The following is a 26,407-nucleotide window of genomic DNA, read 5'->3' as shown; positions in this document are numbered from 1 at the left end:
AGAGAAAAAGGATGTGTACAGGAAGTTAAACGCGTACAGAACAGAGCCACCCTCATGGTTCCAGCTTGTATCTGTCTTATTTACACTAGCTTGAATAGTTCTGCCTCTGATTGGCTGAGACTGGGCGACTTGGTACAAGAATACATTATAGGATAGGGAGATAGGTAGGTAGGGAGAGAGAGAGAAAGAGAGAGAGAGAGAGAGAGAGAGAGAGAGAAAGAGAGAGAGAGAGAGAGATTGCAATTCAATATGCAGAGCTAAGTCAAACAGCTCATGTTAACAGTTAGGAAGATAGATGATAGAAGAAAAGATAGATAAAATATGATAAATAGATGGACAGACAGACAGATAGATATATGAATAATAGCTAGATAGAGAATATTTTGGTAAAAATATCCTTTTCTATATAATTTATAATAATGAAAGAGTATTACTTTTAAATAGTTCAAAAGTAATACATGACAGAATACTATACACAATTATATATGATAAAATATTAAATGGCTGTAAGCTTCTTATGTTCACAACACAGAGTATAAGGACATAAAAAGCATGAAGACCATGGCATCAAAAAAACAGATGGGCTCGATTTATTTTCCTGAATAATGTGATTTCATGAAATGTATTTTTTATTACTTTCTGCATTTGTCAGGACACTAATATATTAATTTTATTATGATAATCAAAAAGACCATAACAGAAAGAATAAATATGTTTTGAAGCAAAATATCTACAACTTAACAGAGTTAACTTAAGCATAAAATTCTTAAGTTCCAAAATTATAATAAATATATATCACATACTGTGGAGATGCTTGCATTCAGCTGTTACTACTTACTCTTCTTAAAGGGCTAGCGAGAGACACAGTTACTAAGACCACAGAGAACGTCTGAGCTCCAGACTTCTTCCAGGTTCACCTCCTCTGGTCAGTCAATTCTCTTCCTGTTTATAACCCAGTGATGAGTTATGAACTGATTATTTATTAAAATTAGAGCCACAGAAACAATTCAAAAACTGATATTAAAGACTGTCATTGCCCCAAATCACCACTCTCAAAATAAATATTCTACATTCTATAACCAAAAACATGTATGGGAAGAAAAGTGTCTTTTTATTAAAAGCAGCAGATTTTTTTTCCCAAGGACAGATTGTATATATACTTTAGTCAGTATATTTAATTATTAATGGAAAGGCTTCTAGTCATTTATTCCCAAATGTCCACTGAACTCTCTGTGCTGGAGGGTTCTGAAGGACATGTCAGATGGCAGCAAACAGAGGTGGTAAGTCTGGTGTCAATGAAGCTCACAGCCTACTCCAGAGGCCAGTGTTAATCAGAAAAATAAACAGCCCTAAGCCTGCCATGAGAGAGCACATAAAGTCCCTGGATGGCTTTGGTTCGATGAGGAGAGAGGACCAGTCATCTGGGATCAGAGGCAGTCCCATGGAAGGTATTAAAATGAATGCACCAGCAGGAAGAGCTTTAATCATTCTCAATATGGTGGTGAAGATGTCACTGAAGCCTTCTCCATTGCAGGCTCTGGACGACTCTTAGCAACAAAGAAGTCTCACATTCACACTTCGGCTCCTTCGTGTGCGCCTCTTGCCCAGAACACCTTCACTCATTCTGCCTCTGGTAAAGCCAGTATCACATACAGCTTGGAGCTCACTATGCAGCCCAGGCTGGCCAAGACACACACACACACTCACTCTCTCTCTCTCTCTCTCTCTCTCTCTCTCTCTCTCTCTCTCTCTCTCTCTCCCGAACGATGGCTGAGATTACAGGCTCTGTTCTGCTTCAGTGTGACTGACAGCACAGTGGGTGGCTTACACCAACGTCACCAGAAATATACGGGTGATATTTGGTGCTAAGCTGTTGCCACAGTCTCAGCCTGACTGGGCAGTAGGAATATTGATTCCATTCTAATTGACCAAAGTCCCTCATGCATTCCATCACTGATGGAATGTCATTAACACAGCTCATGACTGATGACAAGAATTCCAAAGTATCCAAATGAAGTCACAGGCTGGTTGTGATAGAGGGACGGGAGAGATAAGAGTTTAACTAGTAACATAAATAAATATAAGCCAACAAAGAAAACAGAAAACAAACGAACACTGTTCCACGGTTCTCTAGTGTTGAGAATCAGCCATCAGTGTGACCCTCGATTGAGCTTTCAGATCCATCCACCCACTAAACAACAGATACTTCTGATAGGTCATCTGACACCCAAGGCTTTGCTCACTCCACACTGTTTCCTAGCCAGTGTAAATCAATCTGAGTAATTTATGTTTCTTCTCTCCAACATTTCCTTATGAAGCACACAGGCTCTTTAGGTTCAGCAGATATTTTTCCGAATGATATCTGGCCATGCTGATGCCTTAGAGAGTTGCCAGGATCCGTCTCTTTAATTTTTGGCTCACATCTATCTGTAACAGTATAATAAACAATCTGATTTTGGAGATGTCTTAGTTACAACATTTCTGGCTTAATACTGTACTTGAGAAGCTCCAGCCCCACTGTATCCTTTTTCCTGGGCAGATATGTACATAGTTTTGCTAGTATAGTCAACATTTCTTACTTTTTCATACAGTTTTGTTTCTGGTAAATGTACTCTGAGCAGCCTCTTGTGGAGTTGTGGAAACTAAGTAGCAGCCCCTCGGCAGCTATCGCAGGTTCCCAACCTCTCAAGGCTGAAGCTCTGAGAAGGCAATAATGTCAGACAGGAATATGTCGGGAGTCCCTTATTATAAATACTTACTAGGGCTCCTTCGGCCTCAGACACTGGCTGTGGTTATGGATGAGTTCCTGGCCATGGAACACTGTGGGACTATCATAGGTCAAGACTGGACCCACAAGTAAGAGGTTTTCAAAGAAAAGGGTGTGTTACCTCAGATACCCTGAAATAGCTGTCTTGCTAAAAGTCTTAACAACAAAAGTGGTGTGAGTGTGAGGTTTATCTGGTACCTACGGGACACATGTCCCTATAGGAATGAGGGTGCTCTAGCACCTGGTGCAGTCTACTGATACTTACTATCAGTCAACCCCACAAACATCTCCTTCATAACTTTCTGGCTTTACTGTTTTTTGTTAGGCTTAACAAAAGTGATTCCATTTGATTCTGGTAACTTTCTGATTTTTTCTCCCACAAATTCAACACACGACAGTTGTTTTATAGCAATTGTGTTTGTTTGTTCTTCTTGTCTCACCATTCCATCTCCTGAATTCTTCTGCCTTCTGGTTGTAACTGGTTTAATATAATTCTACTTTACACCTTCTCTTTGTATGTGGATTATCCTTCCATTTTTATTTTATGATGATTATCATACATTTCCCAATCTTCATCTTTACCTGTACAAAGCTTACTTTCAAATCGCACAACGCAGCTTCATGCCCTGCAGGTAACTTGGAACATTCTGTTTCTCCGTGAGCAGCACACATCGCTGCCTTCATCAGCTGCTGCCAGGTGCTTTTGAGTTGGGGAGAGGACTCCTTGGAGAATGATGGCTAATGGACGTGCGATACCTAAATATTTTTGTAGTTCCACAGTGTGATGTTTGCTCAGCTTTGTGAATAGGACAGAAATCACTGAATTGTGTTTTAAGGGGCTAAATTCTGTTTTATATAAACTGTATCAATAAAACTGTTGACAGAAACTTAAGTGCCACACAATTGAATGTATATGATCCCTTTAAATGACAGAATTATAGAAATTGAAAACCATGGTGATTCCCACATGTTTCATGTGAAAGACCCACGACTCTGGTCTTTCCTCTGAGAGACCCTCCGTCACCAAAGACACCGAGACCAGGTATTCGGATGCAACAGCAAGAGGTTTTTATTTTTCCAGACGGGTACCCGGACGACAGCGTCTCCGTGGAGGACTGCCGTGCCGTGGTCCAGGGATTGGGGTTTTTATAGAGGTTCAGAGCAGGAAGCTAGGTTTACAGAAGCGAGAAGCATGGGTACAGGGTTCTAATTGGATAATTCAAATAAGGCCAGGTTCAACCTAGGATCAATACCCTGCCCCAGGAACGAGGTGCTCGAGGTGCTCGGAGCAGGCTCTATTGTCCTTTGAATCATCTGGTGTTTTTCTGGGTACTTTCGGTCTGCCTGGGGCCAGGTGCACTGCTTTAGCACTATCTTTGACCTGCTCAGGGGCCCAGTATTTTTCCAACCTTACAAAAGAACTCTGCTGAACAAAACACTCTACTGAACAAAACATTCTGCTGAACAAAACAACTCTGCTGAACAAAACAACTCTGCTGAGCTGGGGTCTTTCACATGGAGTGAGGACAGTGATCGCAAGAAGAAAACATGACTGGCCTTCTGGGAAGAACCTCAAATAAAATAACCGTAATGATATACCTCAGAGCTCTAGGGAATCAAGAAGAAATCAAACCCAAATGTATCAAATAAAATGAGATAAGAAAAATCAGGCCAGAAATGAATTAAATAAAGATTTCATTAACCAAACAATTGTCACCAAATTAACCAAAGAGATAGAACATGCAATAAAATTAGAACAAAAGTGAGTTTTAAAAATAGATTCCAATGAAGTCCAAAATATCACCATATAATACTTTAGAAGCATATTTTTTAAAAACTGGATACATTTCTAGATGCCTATGACCTACAGAAATTAAAGCCTGAAGAAATAAACAACCTAAACAGATCCATAACAAGCAAGGATATTAAAGCAATAATTTAAAGTCCTTGCCACAAAGCAAACTCCAAGGCTGGATGGGCTTCATTGCTGTGTTTTACCAAACTCTCTCAAGGAAGGTCTGACATTAGCACGCCACTGTTTCACCCAATGTATTTTGAAGGAATTTTATCAAATAGCCTCAATAAAGTACTGACAAAACATATTCAAGAACACATTAAGATCATGTTTTATAAGCAAGTTTCATTTCAAGATTAAAGATTGGTTGAACATACCTAACTCAAAAAACATCATACAGACTTAAAGACAGTGATCATATGATCTCAATTGATGCAGAAAAAGTATTTGACAAAGTTCATTGTGCCCTCATGATAAAAGTCTGGAAGACACTAGGAGGAAACATACCTCAATGTAAAGAAGGTATAGCCAGTTTTATACAAGATGGTGAAAACTGAGACTATTTACTTTAGCACAAGGATGCTTACTCTCTCCACTCATTAAATGTAGTGGTCAAAGTCTCAGCCAAATCACCAAGACAAAAGAAAGATACAAAAGTGATAGAAATTGGAAAGAAAAAAATTAAACTCTTTATCTTTGGACAATATGACTCTGTGCTTTAAAAATACCATGGCTCTACCAAGCATTGGATCTGGTAAATACCAAAGTACCAGGATGCAAAATTCAAGTGGGAACTTCTAGTTCTTTGGAAAGTTAGTTATGACAAATGATGGTTCACTGGGGCACACAGGTGAAAGGATGTTTGGATATAGCAAACACATGAAAAGACACTTGATGAGGGAGTAAAAAAAAAAAAAGATTCCACAAACAGCAGAAGAGGATCACTGAGCATTGGTTTGGTTTGCTCCACTTCGATATTCTTTGCTAACAATTAGTAGTTGCTGAGCTCAACTTGTGGTAATGCCATCATTGAGAGAAACTTGACAAAGAACTGGCATTTCTGTGGCCTCAACTCAGGACAGTTGGCAAGCCTGGTGTTTTTTCTTTTCTTTCTTTCTTTCTTTCTTTCTTTCTTTCTTTCTTTCTTTCTTTCTTTCTTTCTTTTTTCAGGATTGAACTACAGCTAGCTGCCTGGTGTCTGCTTGCTGAAAGGAGTGGACTGTAGCTGCCAGTTCGTGTGTGATGTCTGCCTGCCTAGAGAACCGGTCTGCAGCTCCTGAACTATTGCTGAACAGGTTCATTTCCACTATATCCTGATAACTTTTCTCTTCCACTACCTCTGCTGGGTGGTGGGTGAGAGGTTGCAAAAAATTCATGCCTACCCAAAATCATCATGAAAAACTCTGTAGCTCTTATGCATATCAACAATCAACTTTCCAAAAAAAGATCAGGAAAAAATCTATTCAAAAGAGTTTTTAAAGGATTTTTAAAACTTAGAAACATACCTAGCAATAAAGGTAAAAGGACTCTGTCAGAAAACCTTTAAGACACTGAAAAGAAAACTGAAGAAAACATTGGAAGATGAAAAGACCTTTTGCTTCTGATTGACAGAATTAGTATGGGGAAGATAGTTATATTACCAAAAGCAATCTACAGATTCAATGCAATCTTAACCAAAATCAAATTGACATTCTTCACAGAACTAGAAAAAAATCATAAACTTATATGGAAACACAAAGGATGATGAATAAAGCAGAAAGAACACAGAAAGAGGAGCTACATTATCTGCTCTCAACTATACTCCAGAGCCATAGTGATAAAGAGAAACTGGTGCTGGTACAAAATCAGACCTGCAAATTGATGGCATGTAATAAAGACCCAGGGATAATCCCACGCATGTTATGGACACCTAATTTTTAGCAAAGTTGAAAAAAATGCATTGGGTAAAGAAAGCCTATTCAACAAGTATTCCTAACAAAATTGGATATCTACCTACAGAATTAACTTAGATCCATATTACTCACCTAGTAAGAAAACAATCTATTAGGATTGGATCAAATATCTTTATTTGAAACTATAAACAATGAAGTTGTTAAAGAAAAAAAACCCAACCACGTTAAGGCATAGATATAAACAGTAAATATCTGAATAAAGCACCAGTAGCCCAGAAAATTACCCCAAGAAGTGGCAGATGGGATTAGCTTTGCCAACTATACTTTAGACAAGGGATTAGTATAGACTTTATTAGGAACCTCAAAAACACCAAAACCCAAAATTGCTGGTAGGTGAATAAGCCAATGTTTTGGACAGAGAATCTTTCTCAAAAGAAGAAATACAAGTGAGCAATAAATAGTTTTGAAAATATTCTACATCTTTAGTTATCAGAGAAATAGTGATTAAAACTAAAATTCCATCTCCTGCTAGTCAGAATAACTACCATCAATAAAACAAATAGGTAGTCTACCTGCTTAACTCTGAATCACCTGCATTCATCCTAATGCTTGGACAGAGCTGAAGTTAACAGAAAAAAAAATCATTAAAAGCACAAATAATCAACTCAAATGATACAACTGAAGAAGTTAGAAAAACAAGAACAAAACAAGCCCAAATCCAGTAGATTTCAAGATATAACAAATGATAGATTAATTAATTAATTAATTGGAGCAAAAATTAATATAATAGAAATGAAAATAATACAAAGAACTTATGGATCCAACAGCTTCTTCTTTGATAAAAAAGAATGGGAGAGCCTCAGCTCAACTCAAGAACACCAAAGTCAACCCAGGAAGAGACCAACAACTTAAGCAGCTCCATAACAAATAAGGGGATTCCCAGGGTAATAAAATGCCTTCCAACCAAAAAAACGTTTAGGCTCAGATGGATTCACTAGTGTATTCATTCTACAATGGAGGGCACATGTCATTATAAATTAAAACCCAAAGCACATACACCAAGAGTAATCGATGTAAATTATGACTTTATCCATTAATAATCTCACTGTTGCTTCCTCGATTATAATGAATGCGCCATCCCAGCGGGGGATATGGATAGTAAGGGAAAAATTTCTTCTTTTTCTCCATCCCTCCTCCCACCAACATTCTATGCCTGAAGTCATTCTCTTCTTCATTACTGAAATCTGCTGAATTAATACTTTCCATTCTGTCTTTAAATGTACTGATCAGTATATATGCCAGTACAGAGGGCTTAGGACTAGCAAACTGTTTTTCAGCTTGTGTACCTTCCAAAATGTTTATTTCATTTGTATTATTACTGTGTGATAATCAAGTATTATCCCCTCAGTGTGCCAGTAAGAAGATGGTTAGTTGTTGGACATAATGAATGTAAGATGAACATTTTGGAAGAACTCCATAGAGCCAAGGCATAAACAAATTTTTTTTAATCAAATTGAGACTTGTAAATAATTTAAAATTTTTTTATATAAAAATCTACTGAAGCAATACCAGTGAGGTCAGTGGGAACTGCCAGGGTCTTGCTCGCCCTCACATGCACATGCATTGCAGAAGAGTTAGCTGACCATTGGACACGGTTGGCAGTGAAACCCCAAAACTGAAGATGTTGGAGCAGAGCTTTCAGTCTTGTTGGAAAAATATGGTTGAGACCAGTGAGAATCATCAGACAATGGCTTACACCCTTCCTCACCCACACTGTTGCTGAAGAGAGGGTTTTAATCCAAGGGCACCTCCTTGGGCAGAGAGCCCAGGGATCATGTTTGACTGGATGTAGGGCTGAAAGGTGGCACAAACAGCCTAAGGCAGTCTCCCTGCCAAGGCTGATAGTCAAGCCAATGGGAATCTGCAATAAGGGTGCTCACCCCTGCATTGCCAATCCAGTGAAATCATTAGTTCTTTGAGGGAGCTTTCAACTCAGCATAGTTATGCCAGAAACTCAATCCAAAAGGCAATTGGTCCAAAATCCAGTGGGGAACCAACACACTCTGAACCTGCTTTTAAAGATTAAAAGCAGAATTGCACATTATAGCCTCTTCCCGCCTCCACAACACTGTTTTTGCTACAAGAAGCACCATAGAAGGAAAGAGTCTAGAACCCATCTCCTCAACCAAGGCCAACTGATGAAATTTTTTAAAATCTAATCTGTTTTCCATTGAATGTTGATTTTTTGTTACTATTTTTAATGTTTTAAAATTTTAAATCTTTACTCTTGCATAAATGTCCCCAAATCACTTTGCTTTAGTCCAGTGCTTCTCAACCTGTGGGTTGCAACCCCTTTGGCAAACTTCTCTCAAAAAATATTTACATTATGATTCATAACAGTAGCAAAATTATAGTTATGAAGTAACAACAAAAATAATATGGTGGGGGGGTCACCACAGCATGGGGGACTGTATTAAAAGACCGCAGTGTTAGGAAGGTTGAGAACCGCCTGCTTTAGTCTCTATACTGCTGTGCTAGCTTTGGCAATGGTGCATTCTGTTTCTTCACCCAACTCTCTACTCTTCTTCTTACACATGGCGGACATGCTTATTCAGTTTTAACTTTTTTTTATTCTTTGTCTCTTTTCCATTTATTCCTCTTTTCCCTTCTCAACTATAATTTTCTGCACCTTTGAACTCCATGGACCCCAGTACTATCTCAACATTATTCACCCAGCTTCTTCTTCCACTGTGATGGTTTCCTCACAGTTGGTCCATCCTGGTCCTCATCCATGCCCTTTAGTTTTATTTAAGAGTTCTCTGAGGATTTCCTACAATGTGTCTTGTTTACATCATTCACCCCATCCTCAAACTCTTCCCAGATCTACCTCTCCCCTACCACCTGACATTGTTTCTTATTTCTTTGTTACATGTTCTGTTTAACTATTTATTTGTTTGTTTCCTTTGTAAAAATAAACTTAATCTTTCATTGTGGATTTCTGTTATTTTCTTTAGTGTTCTAGTCTGTGTGAATCTTCTGGTTTGTGGTAATCTAGCAAATGAGAAAACTTATACTGATTTTTCTAAGTATTTAGAAATTTTTAAATTTTGTTTTAAAATTTTATATACGTGTTCTGTATTTATATCATTCTCCACTCCTTCTCATCTCCCAAACACTCTCTGAAAACTACTACTTTGTTTTAATATGTTATTATGTGTACATATGTTAATATATATAATCTATACACATACACACACACAAACACACACACACATACATATTTAACCTATTAAATCCATTTAGCATCGCATACACACACACACACACACACACACACACACACACACACACACTGACCATTTGGCATTAGGTAATCAATTTGGTGGTTCATCCCTGGGGAAGATTGATTCTCTCTTTCTGAGTGGTCATTAACTGCCTGTAGCTCTTCATCTGGTGGAGGAGGGCTTGTGAGATTTCCACCATCCATGTTACCATGCCAACTAGTGTTGTCAGTCAGTATTCAGGTCTTGTTTAGGCACCATATTGAGAGTTCAATGGTATAGATTCTTCATCATATATACAAGACATAATCTTTCAGGACATATCCTGGTCCTCTGGATCAAATAATCATTCCATAACATTCCTTGATTCTAAGGTGATTGTGTTATAAATGTATCAAATGAAGCTGCATAACCAATGGACAATTGTTCTCTATATTTTTGAGAAGTTATGGCTTTCTAGGATGGTCTCCATGTTCTGCAAAAGGGAGCTTTTTGGTGTGAGGTGACAGCTACCTTTATTTGCGGGCTTAAGGATATGTATTAGGAATGTAGCAAGAGTGAATTGGTTTGGGAAAGTGACAGTAGTAGATTCTGTAGTTAATAGCTTAATACATTTTCAAGGGGAATTAATACCAATACTTCTTAAACTACTAACATACACACAGAAACACAAGAGGTCAATTCTCTGGTGAACATACTGCAAAAATTCTCAACAAAACACTTGAAAATCAAATTCAAGACTAGATCAAAAAGATTGTTTATATGATCAAGTTGGTTTTATTTCAGAGATGGTCCAGCACACAGAGTTATTAAATGGAAAGCATTAAACAAATGAACATAAGGACAAAAATCATATTTATCTCAATACGAGGCAGAATAAGCTTTTGAAAAAAATTGAACATCCCTCATGACTAAATTCTAGGAGAACTTAGGAAAAGAAAAGAAAGTGAAGTTCAACATATCAGCTATATACAATACCCTATAGTCAACAATTTACTAAATTGAAGGAAGCTAAAGCATTTCTACTAAAACTGAGAATTAGATAAGGATGTCTGCTTTCTCTACTCCTTTTCATTATAGTGCTTGAAACTGTAGTTAAAGCAATAAGACAAGAGAAGAAAATGAGAGGGATACAAACAGGAAAGGAAGAAGTCAAATTATACCCACTCATAATCTAGATGATCCTGTACCCTAAAGCCTACACCTGACAACTTTAGAACTGACTTCTACTTTCAGCAACATAATCCCCATCAAATTTTCAGTGATTTTTTTTCATAGAAATAGAAAAATCAATCTTAAAATTTATAAGGAAGGACAAAAGTCTCCAGATAGCCAAATAATCCTGAGCAAAATATCAATGCCAAAAATTCATCATCTCCAATTACAAGTTATACTATAGAGGCAGAGTAAACATTTACAAAGTATTTCTCCCCTACAAATGAAAAAAAACAAAACAAATAAATAAATCTCAGCTCTTTTTGCATGTTGGCTCTATGAGTAAAGGCTATCAAGCCTGAGAACTTGAGTTTTATCTTTTGGAGCCACAGATCCACATGGTGGAAGGAGCACACTCTTCCACGTTGTCTTCTGACCTCCACAAGAGTACGATGTCTCTCTCTCTCTCTCTCTCTCTCTCTCTCTCTCTCTCTCTCTCTCTCTCACACACACACACACACACATATGTACACACACACAGACACACAAACTGGAATAGAATAGAGACAAAAGATATAAACACAAAACTTCAGCCACCCGACCTTTTAGGAACATGTCAAGAATGTGTAAGAAAACAGCAGATGGCATCTTCAATACATCGTGCTGGAAAAGATGGAGTCACACATGCACAAAAGTGAAACTAGATTTATATTTCTAATTCATGCGCTTTTGACCAGATTGACACCACCAGCCATGGTTTCCTTCTATGGTCTAGGATTCAAATCCAGTCAGGGAATGATTAGTTACCCCATCACATCACTATGGCAACAATGGACATGTTTTGCCTGGAAGGTCAATATTGTAACATTAAGTTGTACCAATAAGAACACTGAGGACTTTTCTCCCCTAGCAGCTTAAACAGCACATCCTGCATTCATAAAAGCCATCCAGCAGGAAGGAAGTTTACAGCTCAGAACCAGCTTAATTTCTCTGTGTTGTATCTTTCTGAATAAAACCCCAGTCACTCAAGAAACAAGTCAATAATTGATAACTGGAATTTTATGAAATTCAAATGTTTCTGAACAGCAAAGGAAATATTTGAGTGAAATGATGGTATGTAAATAGGAGAAATATTGGCTATATATCTGACAAATGAATATACAAATAACTAAAAAAAAAAAACTAAACAAATAATCAACCCAATCAATGAATGGGTTAATGAAATGGGCAAACCCTTCTCCAAAGATGAAATATAACCAGTCTATAAACATATGGGAAAGAAACTTCAATACCGCCATCTGAGCTGTGAGATTCACATTTCTGGACTTGACCTGGCTACTGCAGTCATGATATCACACTAACTGTAATTACCTTCACAAGATCAAGCCAGTCTGAATTCCAACATAAATGGGGGAGGTGTTCCCTAGTCTCACCCTTACTGAGGAGCTACCAATAGTTCATAGTTTCTGGAAGAGGGATAATCATTCCTTTAAGCACTGGTAGATTTCCCATACTCTGGTGGATGCTCCCATACCAATGTACATTATAGGTAGCACTAACTAAACTTATTGGGTTATAAAAAGAAAAAAAAAGAAATAAAGTTAGAAGTGAGTTGTAATGGAAAGGTTGTGGGGCAGCTGGAGGCAGGACTGGAGGGTTTATATGATCATGTTTCATTGTATACACATATGAAATTCTCAATAGTAAAAATTAATATGTTCAGAAAACTATACTGAGATTCCACTTCACCCCAGTCTAAATGGCCCTGATTAAGAAAAGAAACAACAAATGTCGGCAAGGACATAGACAAAAGGCAGCTCTTAGACATTGCTTTTGGAAACATAACTCATCTAAACACTAGGGAAATCAGCATGGAAGTTCCTTAAAAACTTAAAACCAGATTTACTGTATGACCTAGCTATGCCAAATTAGCAAGTCACAGGTATACCCACACACGAATGCTTGTTGCAGCATGGTTCATGATAGCTAAGTTATGGAACAAACCTGCACACCATTCACTAGAGGAATGAATAAATCAAAGGCAGTGTCTACACAGTAGACATATTTTTAGTTATAAATAAAAATGAAGCTATGCCATTTGCAGAAAAATTCATACAATTAGAGATAAGCATTAAACAAATCAAGCCACTCTCAGATAAATACTACATGTTTCTGTCATTTGAAGTTCTTTTATACAGATACATAAAATCGTATTTGTATAGAAGACACAAAAGTAGAAATGAGATGACCTAAGGGGACAAAGGGTAGGTACTAACAAGAAGGGGAAGGGGTAAGAATGAGAAGGATATCAAGGAATGATGAGGAATGTCTTAAAATGTATACGAGCATGAAAATGGTAATTTATATTCTATTGTAACTAAAATAAAAAGTATGTTAAATGTAGCACTCACACTGTTTTATGAGTTCTCCTTTACGTATTTGCAAGTTACATAGGTGGTTTTTGGAAGAGAGAAGATTGTTTCCCTTTACATGTTTGAAGTTAGAAGAAAACAGTTAAGGCCATGTCTTCAAACCCAGTAGCTCCTGTCTTCTCACTGAGTTCTGACTAGGCAGCCCTGGTCACAGAAGCTATAAGACTTCACACTTGTTATGCTCTACGTGGTTCAGATATGAGGAAACTCTATTCATGTTGACATGCTATTTGACTTAGCCACAGGCACTGGGCTTAGGGAGCTATCCTTAGCTGAATCTGGAGAATGTCATGTGAGTTCTGAGTAATTTATAATCCACAAATTCCTGACCGCTTTCAGTGTTAAGGCCCCAGGAGAAGAGAAGCATCAGACCTCAGAAGAATCTGTGGGATACATCCTGTAGGATTTAGCACCATTTCTAACACTTTATTTAAAGATCATATAACATGTGCTTATGTACACACACATATGGGAAGATCATTCATGGGGAGAAGAAAGGTATATTTCATGGTTACTATCTATATATTTTAGATAGCATCCATCTACAGTTTCAGGGCTTTAAATTGATGCAGTTGGTCTTTCCAATGTGTTTTCCAAGAACTGTTGATCCTGCACCCACAATGACAGGGCAAGTTTTCCATAGCCACTAGAAAACTTCACTCATATCCAAATATAGGGATGATGGACTATTTGTCATACGACTTGGCCTTGCAATTGGAGTTGAAAGCTGCTGCTGTCAAAAGAAATGTTAGGATGACTCAGCCAAGAAAGTGGATTATTAGTTTTGGCAGCAAAACATGGGTGATTATTTCATACAAGAGAGGGGTTCTACTAGCTGTTTATACACTCAGCCCAGCCATGGACACAGTTAGGTAGTTTGATGACTTGAACAGTATTTCATTCCTGTGACTATGCTGACTCCTGTTGATGGCTTAGTGCTGTCAGTATCTTGTTGACATGATTGGAGTTAAGTTCTCACTTCACGCATGTCATTTCTAGTTTCCCTGAAGACCAGCATGATCCTCAAACCCTGCTGCCAGTTGGGCAGAAGCCTACAGAAAGTTTCTCCTGTACCCCTTTAATGAGCTTGAAAGTCTAAACATCCCAAGGGGTCCAGATATGAAATTTACTTTACTGCAAGAGCTGGTCTGTTAGTGATTCTGTTATATAGCCCTTTAATGCACATTTTTTCTGGATGTTCTGAGTAGGTGTATATATTCTGGACATCCTTATCCACTTTGATAGGATGGCTTAGTGGATGGCATGCCATATCTGAATTAACATGCACTAGTTCTCGTCTTTTTCCTTGATAGAATATCTGACAAAAACTGTCTTGTGGAAAGGATTCATTTTACCTCACAGTTTGAAGGGATACAGTCTGTTATTGTGTGGGAAGCATGGCAGCAAGTTTGGTGGTGACTAGTTACATCATGTTGCCAGTCATGAAATACTCAGACAAGAAGGGGAACAGAGCTATAATTGCAAGATCCCTATTTCTGTAATCACTTCCTCCAACCCCTAAAGGTTCTACTTCTCAAAGCAGCAAGTACAAGTGTCCAAAACCATGAGCCTGTGAAGGCAGTTCTTATTTAAATCACAACACTCGGCCCCAATGAGCTCATGGTTCTCCCAATGCAAAGTACATTTAGTCTAATTTCAAAAGTCTACATTGTCTTATAGTTCCAAAGCTGGTCAAAAGTCAGAAGCACTTTCTTAACTAGGAGCTCTTGTAAAATAAAGTATATGTTATATGTTTCCAATATACAACGACACAGAGTGAACAACTCCACTCCAAAAGGGAGAAATGGAGTGCAGCATAAAAATTAAATTAAAGAAAGACTAAAGCACAGAGAGATGAATACTGAGCCCTGTGTCTCCATGTCTGGAGTTTGGGGCCCTTGTGGCATGATCTATGCTTGAATGTGCATGCAACTTTGCTCACTAGTGTCCATGGACTGTCTTTTAAGACTGAATTCAGTAGCACCTACTTGAAGCTTCTCTCAGTAGATTTCCTATGGTCCTGACATTTCCAATATTTGGGAGATCTAATGAAACTTGGGTTTGACTTTCACAACCTTGCACTTAGTCCTCTTAGGAGGACCATGTAGGGCCTCTGACTCAGTTGTACACTGCATGGCCTTAGAAGCTCTCTGGAACCTTGGCAAGAATCCCCAATGACTCCATAACTCTTGTATTCTTCATGCTTAAAATGCCAGAACTACAGAGGCAGCGTAACTAAGTTCTAGAAACAGCTTGAGATATAACTTGGTCACCAGGGCCACAGTAGCAGTTTTCTCTGCAGGCATTCTTTTTTCTAGTACTCAGCTTTCAAGTTAATGTCTTTCAAATTTATTTTCAGTTTCACACTATGGAGCCATCAGTGGGTGGGGTCTTGCCCTGAAGGCAATGTGCAACTCATATGTTTTCTTCTAAATAGGGCTAATAACTAACAATTAAAGTTACTTTGTGCAGAGTTGCTCCACCTGTCCTGTCCGCAATTTTAACCAGCTTCACACTCCTATCTTCACCACGATACACATTTCCTCAAATTTTGTTCTCTTTTCTTATCTCTCATTCTCTTGTTTTATGTAAATCTGTCTAAAATAAGTGCGCAGTGGCCATATGACAATCTGGAATGCTATGCTGTCTTAAAGTATCTTATGCCAAACATTTTAGTCACTTACTTTTGAATTCATCCTGATACAAATCTTCAGGACATGGACAGAATATAGCCAGATTCTTCACCAGAATGTAATATTAACGGTCACTCCCCACATTTCTGTTGAGATTCTCTTCTTCCCTACTCCAGCCAGAATGGCCCATTAATCTCTGCCTATAGCATTCCAAGCTGTCACTAACTCGCTGACCTAAACTTTTCTTCATTCCTTTTGATAACTGATTCTGAAACCTTAAGACCACATAGTCAGGTTTATATAAACTTTACAATTACTCTATTCTCAGTACCAGTTTTCTGTATTAGTTATTTTAGGAACCCCATTTACTAAGAGTTTCATAACATCCCAAAATAAGTACCATAAGTAAACCAATAATTCTAATATGTGAACTTATGAGTAGCATTTTACATTCAAACATAGCACAGTTTAATCATAATGTGCAGAACATGAAAATACATAAAAGAAAAATAAAGCAGTGGGCCTGAGAAACTATGTAGCAAATTTTAAAAGTCATTTTTAAAAAATATAGGCCATTTGGATTTTGCTAACAGTATTTATTATCTGTATAATGATGAGTGATTCCCCATGGGAGAAGCCTAGATTTCCACAACTATATTGTAAAGAGTTTGAAGAATTTGATTCTAAGTGACCATCATGATTTGACACCTAGTACTAAATAAAAAATATATCTCAAGCAAGATTTGTTTACCATAGGATTAAGAAAAAAATGAGTCTCAAATGACAAAAGATTTGGTGAAATATTTCAGGATAGTAGACACTTGAGTATCAAAGAGTATATTTAGAAACAGAAAGCCTCTCCTTACCGCTGTACCCTCTGAGTCCTAGAGTTCACATTGGTGTAACGGGAAGAATTTCTATTTCATCTTGACATGAGGCACTAACAGGGATCTAAATGAGGATATGCTATGAAAAAGAAAATATTGTCCCTGTATGAGGGCTTGTTACTTGGGAATCTAAAACAGCCTAATTCAGTTCATGGTGATTTCAAGTACCAGTTAGCATTCTAATTGGGACTATACATACATATATACATACACACACATACATAATATGTATGTATTAACATACATACACATATATACACAATATGTATGTATTGTAATTTTAAGGATAATCTTCTAATGATAACATTCTAATAAGTATCATCCTACAATAATAGTGCTTTTATTAACTCTATTTATTACCTGTCATACACCAAGCACTTAAATGCATTATCTTACATAATCCTCAAAATCCAAGTGTTATCAGCCACATTTGTAAGTTCTATAAAGGTAAAGTGCTTGTATGAGGTCCCACCAATAATAAAGGCTCCTAACTCTAAGGAGTGACTTTAGGGCATGGGCACAACTGACCATCATTTCAATACTGAAGAGAATTATCCAAGAGAAAAAGACACCTCCAGACATTTGGACAAGACTCCCCTGAACAATTTCCAATACTGCTTTTTAAAATTTTTTATTTACTATTTTATGTATGAATGTTTTGCCTGACTATATGTCTGTGTATCACACATGTACCTGGTGCCCTAGGAGATCAGAAGACAGAGTCAGAGTAACAAATGGTTATTTATATAATCCTCAAAGTTATAAACTCAAAATTACAAATTCACATTTGTAAAACTTACGAATGTGACTGGCAACTCTTGGATTTTGAGGATTGTATGAGTTACCATTTTAGAACTCTAACAAGTGGAACTGGGGTAACAAATGCTTGTGAGCTACCATGGGGGTACCAGGAATCTAACCTGGATTTTTAGGAAGAGTGTCCGATGCTCTTAAGGACTAAGCCATCTCTCCAGCCCCAAACGTCCAATACTGTTTTACTATGTAATTCTATTGACTTGATGCCCGAGGTTTGTAAGAATGCTCTGATGGGACCTGTGAATTGACTAAGATCCCTCTGGGCAATGACCTGCTTGGCATGTGTGCAGGGTGTGTGGCTATGAGTTATTTCATGCTCTCATTTGTGCTCCAAAAGGTCCCTATGACATGAGCAGGTAAAACTTTTCATCCTAATTTTAGAGATAGATAGAATAGCACTTATTACTTCTCCCCTGCTGGATACAGTCACCTCCTGCCAACTCTTGTTCTGCGGGAACTGGTTTTATCTCAAGGGTTTTGAATAATAGCAATCCACTCCCAGTGACCCCCCCCCCCCATGACTCTGCTCCCCACTGCTCTCCCTGGAGCTATTCTCAGTAACCCTTCCAGGGAAGACAGTGAAGTTCGGGGCTGAGACAGATTGACTTGATCATGGTCATTATCCACTTCAGACCGACCATGATTCATGTTTGAACCACCCAGCAGCTCTGTGCTTTTGCTGAATTGTGACTGTGAGTCTTGGTGGAGGATGGTTTCCTGGCTTAGCTCTCAGGAGGAAAACGGCTGCAGCCCGGATCATCTCCTAGCTGCCCTGCAGTATTCATTCTTCTTGTTCCTGCTAACTGAGTGACTCTGGCTTCCTTCAGCTATTACATCCAATTACTCTATTCTTCATGTTATGCCCCAACCCAAATATAGACCATGAAATGAATAAAATTTCAGCCATAACAATGTTTTATTAGGTATATTTGCTGGGGTCAGAGTAACCCTCAGGCATCCCCATAGACAGCTACACAAGGTGACCTTTAGGCCACCGATTCCAGTCTTTGAAGAATATATCAAGAATCCAGAACTTAAAGTATGGGAAGCTGTTGGCAGGCCACCTCCTGTCTTTTCTGTCCTGTCTACTACCTCCAGGTCTCTGGGAGGCTGCCATACAACTCTTTATCTTCTCCTTCCAGGTTTGACAAGGTGAGTAGCCTTTGCTCTCATCCACGCAGGATCCAGCTGCAGACTGTAAACCCTTCACCACGGCAGAGGACTATCTCCTGTACAGCAGGGCTTCTACTTGTTCGGGCTTCATGTACCACACATGTACAGAAGAAGAGGGCATTCCTATTCATGCTGCTGTTGGCTAGTCACCTTTGTCTCAGTATCACCCTGGTAAAAGCCACAGGAACTGGAAGCTTGGTTATTCATCCTTTTGTTGCCTATATAAGTAATAAGTTGGGTTTTTTTTGTTTGTTTTTTTGTTTGTTTTTTTTTTTTGTTTTGTTTTTTTACTTTAAAAGGATTTGTTATCCTCTATGTTAGGTTTGGGCTTGCTTTTGTCTTATGTGTGACGTGTGTGTGTGTGTGTGTGTGTGTGTGTGTGTGTTTTATATATATGAGATAGTCCCACACTTCATCTGTCTTCATGCCCAGCTTGTTTCTACAATGTTGTCTCTAGCCTCTGCTGTTCTTGTGCATCTTTTCATAGGGCTAGGAACATACAACCTTCCCAGGCCTTCTTCAGCTCCAGGCTGGTACACGGAGAGTGTGATGTCTCAACTTCCTGACAAGCTATTTCCAGTTTTCTGTGCAACAGCCCTTCCTAGACATGATGGTTCATTTCTCCTTCATTTCTCTTATTCCTGACAGCCAGGGTCTGAGAATTTTACAGACACAAACTCACACATGCTCCTCACAACCCCGATGACTTCCTGCAACTTAAGTGGCACAAGTCTATTACTTGCACATTCACTAGTTTCACTACTGCTTGGAAGCCGCTTGTTTTAGCTTCCGTGTCTGAGTGAGGACATGGAGCAATTATCTTTCTGTGTCTCCTTTTTTCACTTAACAAAGTGCCTGGAAAAACTTACCTAAATGGGTGTAAATGACAAAATTTCATCTTCTTACTATTGAATAGCACTTCATTACATGTGAGCAATTTATTTTCTCTATCCACTAGTCCAGTGATGAGCACTGAGGGATATTTTATTGTGACTACTGCTGTAATGAACATCCAACTACAGATGTGTCTCTGACATAGTAACTTCATTTTATTTAATTTGAATATATACTAAACACCATGGTTGCTCAGGCATAGAGCAAGGTTTGCATAGGTAACATTCTGATTTATGTTCATACCCATTTTCTGTACTTTGCCTATGGTTGAACTTAAATGCATAAAAATCAAGTGTTGCTATAAATATTTGCAGTACTAAAAATATCACACATTTCGTTTTAACATTGTCTTCTTAAGTTATATATCATGGTACCATATTCAGTACCATGATACAATTTCTGGTTGGCAAGTGTTCATAACACTGAAGCCAAATGTGTTCTCTTATTCTGTGTCGATTGCTCAAGATTCAGTAAGTTAGCTTTTAGATCTCCACATCCAGAGTTTTCTTGTTTACTTTGCTGACCCAAATTATCTTTATTGCTTTTCTCTTGTCAGAAGAATAATGAGCCTTCACCATATCTTCAGATTCATCCAAAATTTCAACTGCCGTGTCTATGGCATAAAACACTGTCCCCTTCCTGATTCACTGCCATGGTCCCCAGGACCCTTCCCATTGCTGTTTTGGTGAGCTGCAAATCTGTCATCCCAGACTTCTTTACAGCCTGTTTTTCTTATGTGTTTGCTTGAATGTTCTTATTTTTATCTTTCTTTTATATTTTTAATAATAATTTCGTATTTGGTGGAGTGCGCCCTTGACCGCCATTGCCTGCCAAGTGTGTCTACAGTTCTCCCTGTATGTGACATTTGCTCAGCCTTTGCTTTTATCTCAGACACAGCAGCCAAAGCTTTGAACTTTTCTGTCTTTTGGATTTTTTATGCACGTGCATGTCTGTAAATATGCATGTTTACGTGTGTCATAGGTTTATGCATGTGTTTGCATGGTGGGTCAGAGGACACCCTCACATGTCTTCCTCAGGAAATTGTCTACTGTCTTTGAGATAAAGTTTCTCATTGGCCTGGAGCACACCAATTAAACTAGACTGATTGACAGGCATCCTCCTGTGTCTTCTTCCCCAGTGCTGGGATAGCAAGTGTGGTCTTTTATGCTCAGCTTTCTCGTGGATGATGAAGATTTAACTCAGGGCCTTGCATTTGCAAAACAAATTCATTACCAACCAAGTCATTTCCCAGAACACACCTTTTCATGTCTTTTGTTTTTCATCTTGAAGCCTAACTTTTCTATTTTCTTTTTTTTCTTTTCTTTTGCATTTAATTTCTTTTTGATAATTACAGGTTCCCAGATATTTGTGATAAATAATACAAAGAAATCCCATGGACCCTTCACCTGGTTCCTTAATAAATAAATAAATGTTAATTATTAGTTAATAAATGTTTCATAATTAGAGTACAATATCACATTAGAGAAATTGACACCAAAATTATTTATCACCCTTATACTTAAATTGCTCTAACATAATACCTGCTTGTGTGCATGGATGTACATATTAACTGTATTTCACTTTATTATATGTATAGATGTATGTAACAATAGAGTGGACTACTCAAAGAGTAGCTTCATCACAAAAGCCCTTGGTATTCTTTCATGGTCTGTACTGTCTCCCAGCACCTACCAGCTGTGTGTGTGGGTCTCATGGTTAGAACACTAGAAGAAAAGCACCATTTAGTATGTGATCTTGGAATGGCTTTTTTGACTCAAGCCCCATTGGAGTTTATTGTGTCCAACAGTGACCCACTCCCCTCTCTTGAGCCTATAGCATGGAATACGCTATAGTTTGTTAATCATTAATCAGTGCAAGGAAATTAGGGTTATTTTAAGGTTGAAGCTACGACTAACTATGCTTCTAAAATATTCATGGGAGTAGTCTATATTTCTAGTTATATGACTATATGCATAAAAGTAACCACTAGGGCATAAGTCAAGCACATTTCTATTTTTCTTATAATTTTAGTTGTCTTTCCCAAGTGGCTGTGTCACTCCGTGTGCCTCCCCCAGCAAATGAATAATCTGGCTCCCTGTACCTTCACCAGCTTCTGGCATTTGTTTTTTTGTTTTGTTTTTGTAATTATTTCACGTGTATATGGAGATCTTGTGCAGCTTTGAATATGTGCTAACCTACTGTGCATGTCTCTAGCACTCACTAGTGCTAAACAATGCTCTCATGTTCTCACCTGGCATCCATATAGCTTTCAAGGTGGACTCTTTATGGTTTTTTGTCCATTCTCTACTCTGACTTTTTAGATTTGTGAGCCTTGGGTTTCTTTGGACATTCTAGATACAAATCTAGACTGTGCTTTACCAATGTGATGAGGCTGAATGATTTTCCTTCTCCTCATGAGATGTAATAGTTAATGTTGATTGTCAGCTAGATGGGATCCAGAGTCACCCAGAAGACATTAACAAAATGTCAGCTTTAGATGAGGAGGTGAGGAAAACATCCAGAGCAGCCATGGGCAGCGCACTCCACAGGCTGACGTCCTGGACTGAATCAAAAGCAGACCTTGGGCTGAGCAGCAGCTTTCACCTTTCTCTGCTTCCTGACTGTGGACCCGATATGGCCACTGCCCGAAGTGCCTGGCGTCGTGATTTCCCTGATGGGATGTGCTTTCAAACTGGGAAGTGAAATAAACCTCCCTTTCTTAAGATGCTTTTCTCAGGTCATAGTAATAATGAGAAACACCTGGAATTCTTCAGCTAACTTACCCACAGAGGAGCATTCAGGCTGTTCATGATTTGAAGCTATTGCTGATGCAGGCACATAAGACCATGACATAGATTAGATTTTAGTATGTTCCCCATTGATTTGGGAGTAGTGGAACCTCTGGATAATGGGTAATAGTTGAAGGATGTTACGTCACTGGGGACATGGCTTTAAAGACGATAATAGTACCCTGGCCCATATTTTTTCTTTTGTTTTATTTATTTGCCCACAGAGACTGCCTTCTGCTATGCACTCCAGCCATGGTACAATTTCTTCCTGCAGATACAAAATCAGTGGGCCACTGATAGTGAATTGAGCCATCCAAAACTGTGAACCAAAGTCTTTTCTTCTTACAATCTGACTCCTGAGCTTTCTTCTAATAATCCGACACCTCATAGCATCTTGTATGCAACTCTATGGTACGTTCTGAAATCAGTGATACGTATGGATTGTGGCTTAGGTCACAGTTAATTGTTTTGTATGTTTCCCAAGTGTCACAGGCACCATTTCTCCACTTTTTCTGTTGTATAATTTTTACCACCTTTCTCAAAAGACAATCTCAAAGGGCATACTTGTGTGAGTCTACTTGCTGATTCTTTTTTTACATACTCATTTTTATTTTATGTGTATGAGTGTCTGCCTACATGTATGTGAGTGTACTACATGCATGCCTCGTGCCTAGAAAGGCCAGAAGAAGGTGTCAGATCCCTTGGAACTGGAGTTACTCATCACTATGAGCTTCCATGTGGGTGCTGGGAACTTAACATGGGTTTTCCACTAGAGTAGAGAGTGTTCTTAACCACTGGGCCATCTCTCCAGCCCACTTCTGGGTTCTTTATCCTCTTTACTAGAATATTCCTTCTTGTCCTTCACATCAAAGTGAGGCAGATGTTGTGTTTCTCATTTTGCTGATAGAGATGCTGAGGGTCACAGGGTATGAGTGATGTATCTTTAGCTACACACCCAACAAAAAGGAAACTTTCTGATCCTCCTTTTTATGTATATCTCATGTATTCCACAGCATTCAATGTCTGCTGCCCTATGACAGATCATTAAATCTTTTTATTAACAATAAATAAAATTATCACAATATTGAAAACAAAATGTAAATTATAAATGAAGAGATGAGGATAATATTCCTTGATCAACTCTAAACTCTGAACTTTGCACTCTGGTGAGCTCATGTTGCTACAACGGGTATAAACAGCAACCACACATAATTCTCATCTAATTGACAATTGTTCATTGATCCAAAGCACACTGTGGTCTTATGACCAGCTCTGAAACCTTGACATCCTCGGTTTAATGAGCTGGATGTCCAGAATGATGTTACTGTAAGCAGATAGTTGGTAATCAGTGTCATGACCAGTGTAAGGCACATAATATTCTACATATGGTTTCCCAGGTTCTCATGGAAGAGCTCCAGAAATGGAGGAATCTGTTTTAGGAAGCACGGAACTGCTATGCCAGGATGAACCATAGCTACTCTAGCAGTGATCAGTATTATCTAAGCAGACATTTGCTAGCAAGGGCTTCTCTGGTTCTGATGTACTCCCTTCCACAGCTCCCTTGGTGAGTGTAAATACATAGTCCAGGAGATTTTCACAGCAAACACGCAAGAGCATTCTCTTCTGCATCCCTCAGTTCCATGGCAGTTGGCTTAAGTCATGACTTTCTTCTAATTAATATTATTTCCTACTTGACAAGAGTGGCTTAACTGTACAATAGAATACATGACATTTGAAAAGTTCCTAAAATTGCCTTGAAATTATTTTACAAATAAATCCTCCAAATAAAAAAGAAACCCAATTGTTAGGGGAAACCCCTCCACATTACTTAAATTATAAATGGAAAAGCTATTAGTGACTCTAAGGTCATTTCACTTCTTACGCTAGCTGGAGTTTTCTCACTTACGTACACGTTTATGCTTTTGAAACAGGACGTGCAAAACCAATGTGAGTCATATATTAAGCAGTTTAACCATGAGATATTTGTAAATTTATGCACAATGGAAGCTTTATGTATTTATTTTTGCAACCTGAAACTCATTAGTATATGAAGTGCTTGATAGTAGTTTAGTTAAGGATGATGTATGTATAGCAATTCAGGAATTCCTGCAAGATTTCTTCCCAAATTACCTGACAGTCCTAAATTCACACCTTGAATCCAGATGATTTCAATCTGAGTAGGGTGGTGAGTCTACTCCATTGTCACAAGCAGTCAACCAAGACATGTGGCTCAGCACCATCAATAAACCCGAGACCCCAGGTTCTCATGCCACTTTGAAATTTTCTGCAAGTTCAATTTTACGAAAGGAGATATATTCCAGATTTTCATTTTTGAAGTAGACTCCCTTGTAGATTTACAGAGAACACGGCCAAAAAACTGAGTTCTAATGAAATGTCATCCTGAGGGGCCAGTCTTGCTTTGGGAAATGTCCACTGAAAGGATGCGTTCAGAGGAATTCAGACATCTTTAGATCTCTGGCTCTCATCCAAGTTGCACACAGGTCCATTTGGCACCAGCCCCACTGCTGCTTTCCCACAAGGCTCTGGACAGGTTCCAGGAGCTCAGTTAGGCTCCACTCTCCTAGGAGTCTGCATAATAGAAAGGAATCCCAAAGCAGTCAGGCCTCAGGCTCTACCTGCAAAGGAGACCCTGAAGACCCACAGGAACAAGCGGCCTGCTGGGTGTCCCATCAGGGAATCTAGAAGCTACAACAAAGGTACCTTTGCTCTCAGCCACAGGAAGGAAGGATCAGGTGTACTTGAACTAGGGTTGTTCAAGCTGCCAAAAGCTCCACAAACAGCGTGATTGAGGATCGTCAGCAAATCTAGAAACAGAACATGCTCCTGATTGTTCACAGCACAAGAAATGTCCATAGAAAGGTGTATGATCACCAGCAAAGCCATGGTCCAAAGGACACTTGAGTTCTGTGTCCTGGCCAGCGAGTGCTGCACATTCTTGGCACCTATTTAGTACCTACGTGCCTAAGTTTCCTCATCTGTACAAAAGTACACTGAACAAAGTGGTCTGAGCCAGCATTTGCTTATCTATTGGAGCAGTGGTGGGTGAGAGGGGTCATTCTTCCAGGTGCTGCTTCAATTTCAAATCACAAGAAGGTAGTACATAGAAATAGAGGTTAAGTCAGTATTATCCCTCTGCCTCCACTACACAGCTGCCCTTCTCTCCAAGAAAGTAAATTAAAACTCTTTTTTGTTGTTGCTGTGTCTAAGGTGCTGGGATCAAACGAAGAGCCTCCTGTGTGTCAGGCGAACTCTACAACCAATGATACCCTAGCCTTGAATTGTAATTCTTAGGCCATTTCTACCCATCAGACATGAGTCTCCAAGAATATACGTTTACTCCAAAATGTAGGAAACAGAAAAAGGACAGGATGGCCTATCCACTCTTCAAAGTCAGTGATTGGGAAAGACAAAGCCACTACCAAAGAATGAAGGAAAAGTAAGATGCCCCAGAACACAAGTAAAAGATGTGAACAGGAAGATAATGAAGATATAAACTGTCAATCGACACAGAGTTAACCTGAGAGCTCACCATGTTCTGTCATTGTGTTATCACAGATTGAAAAGGCATCATCCAGTGAGCTCAGAGCTGCCATCTGCCTGTGCCTTAGGTTTTAAAGAGAAAGTTAGGACACAGAAAAACCTTCAAGTGCATCAAATCCTTTGACTCAGAAATTCAAAATGTATTCTGAGGGGATAATCAGAAGTAGACATAAATCTTATGTGATGATGTTCACAATAATAAAAACAAATTATTTAAATGTTCAAATTTATTGTGGGCAAACTCAAATGTTGCCATCAAAACTCTTGTTTTTGAAAAACAATACTACTGGAACTAGTACGATGAAAACTTTATACAGCAAATAGACAGATCC

This window comes from Arvicanthis niloticus, chromosome 9 (genome assembly GCF_011762505.2).
Source record: "Arvicanthis niloticus isolate mArvNil1 chromosome 9, mArvNil1.pat.X, whole genome shotgun sequence".
Lineage (NCBI taxonomy): Eukaryota > Metazoa > Chordata > Mammalia > Rodentia > Muridae > Arvicanthis > Arvicanthis niloticus.
Note: the sequence above shows the minus strand (reverse complement) of the source record.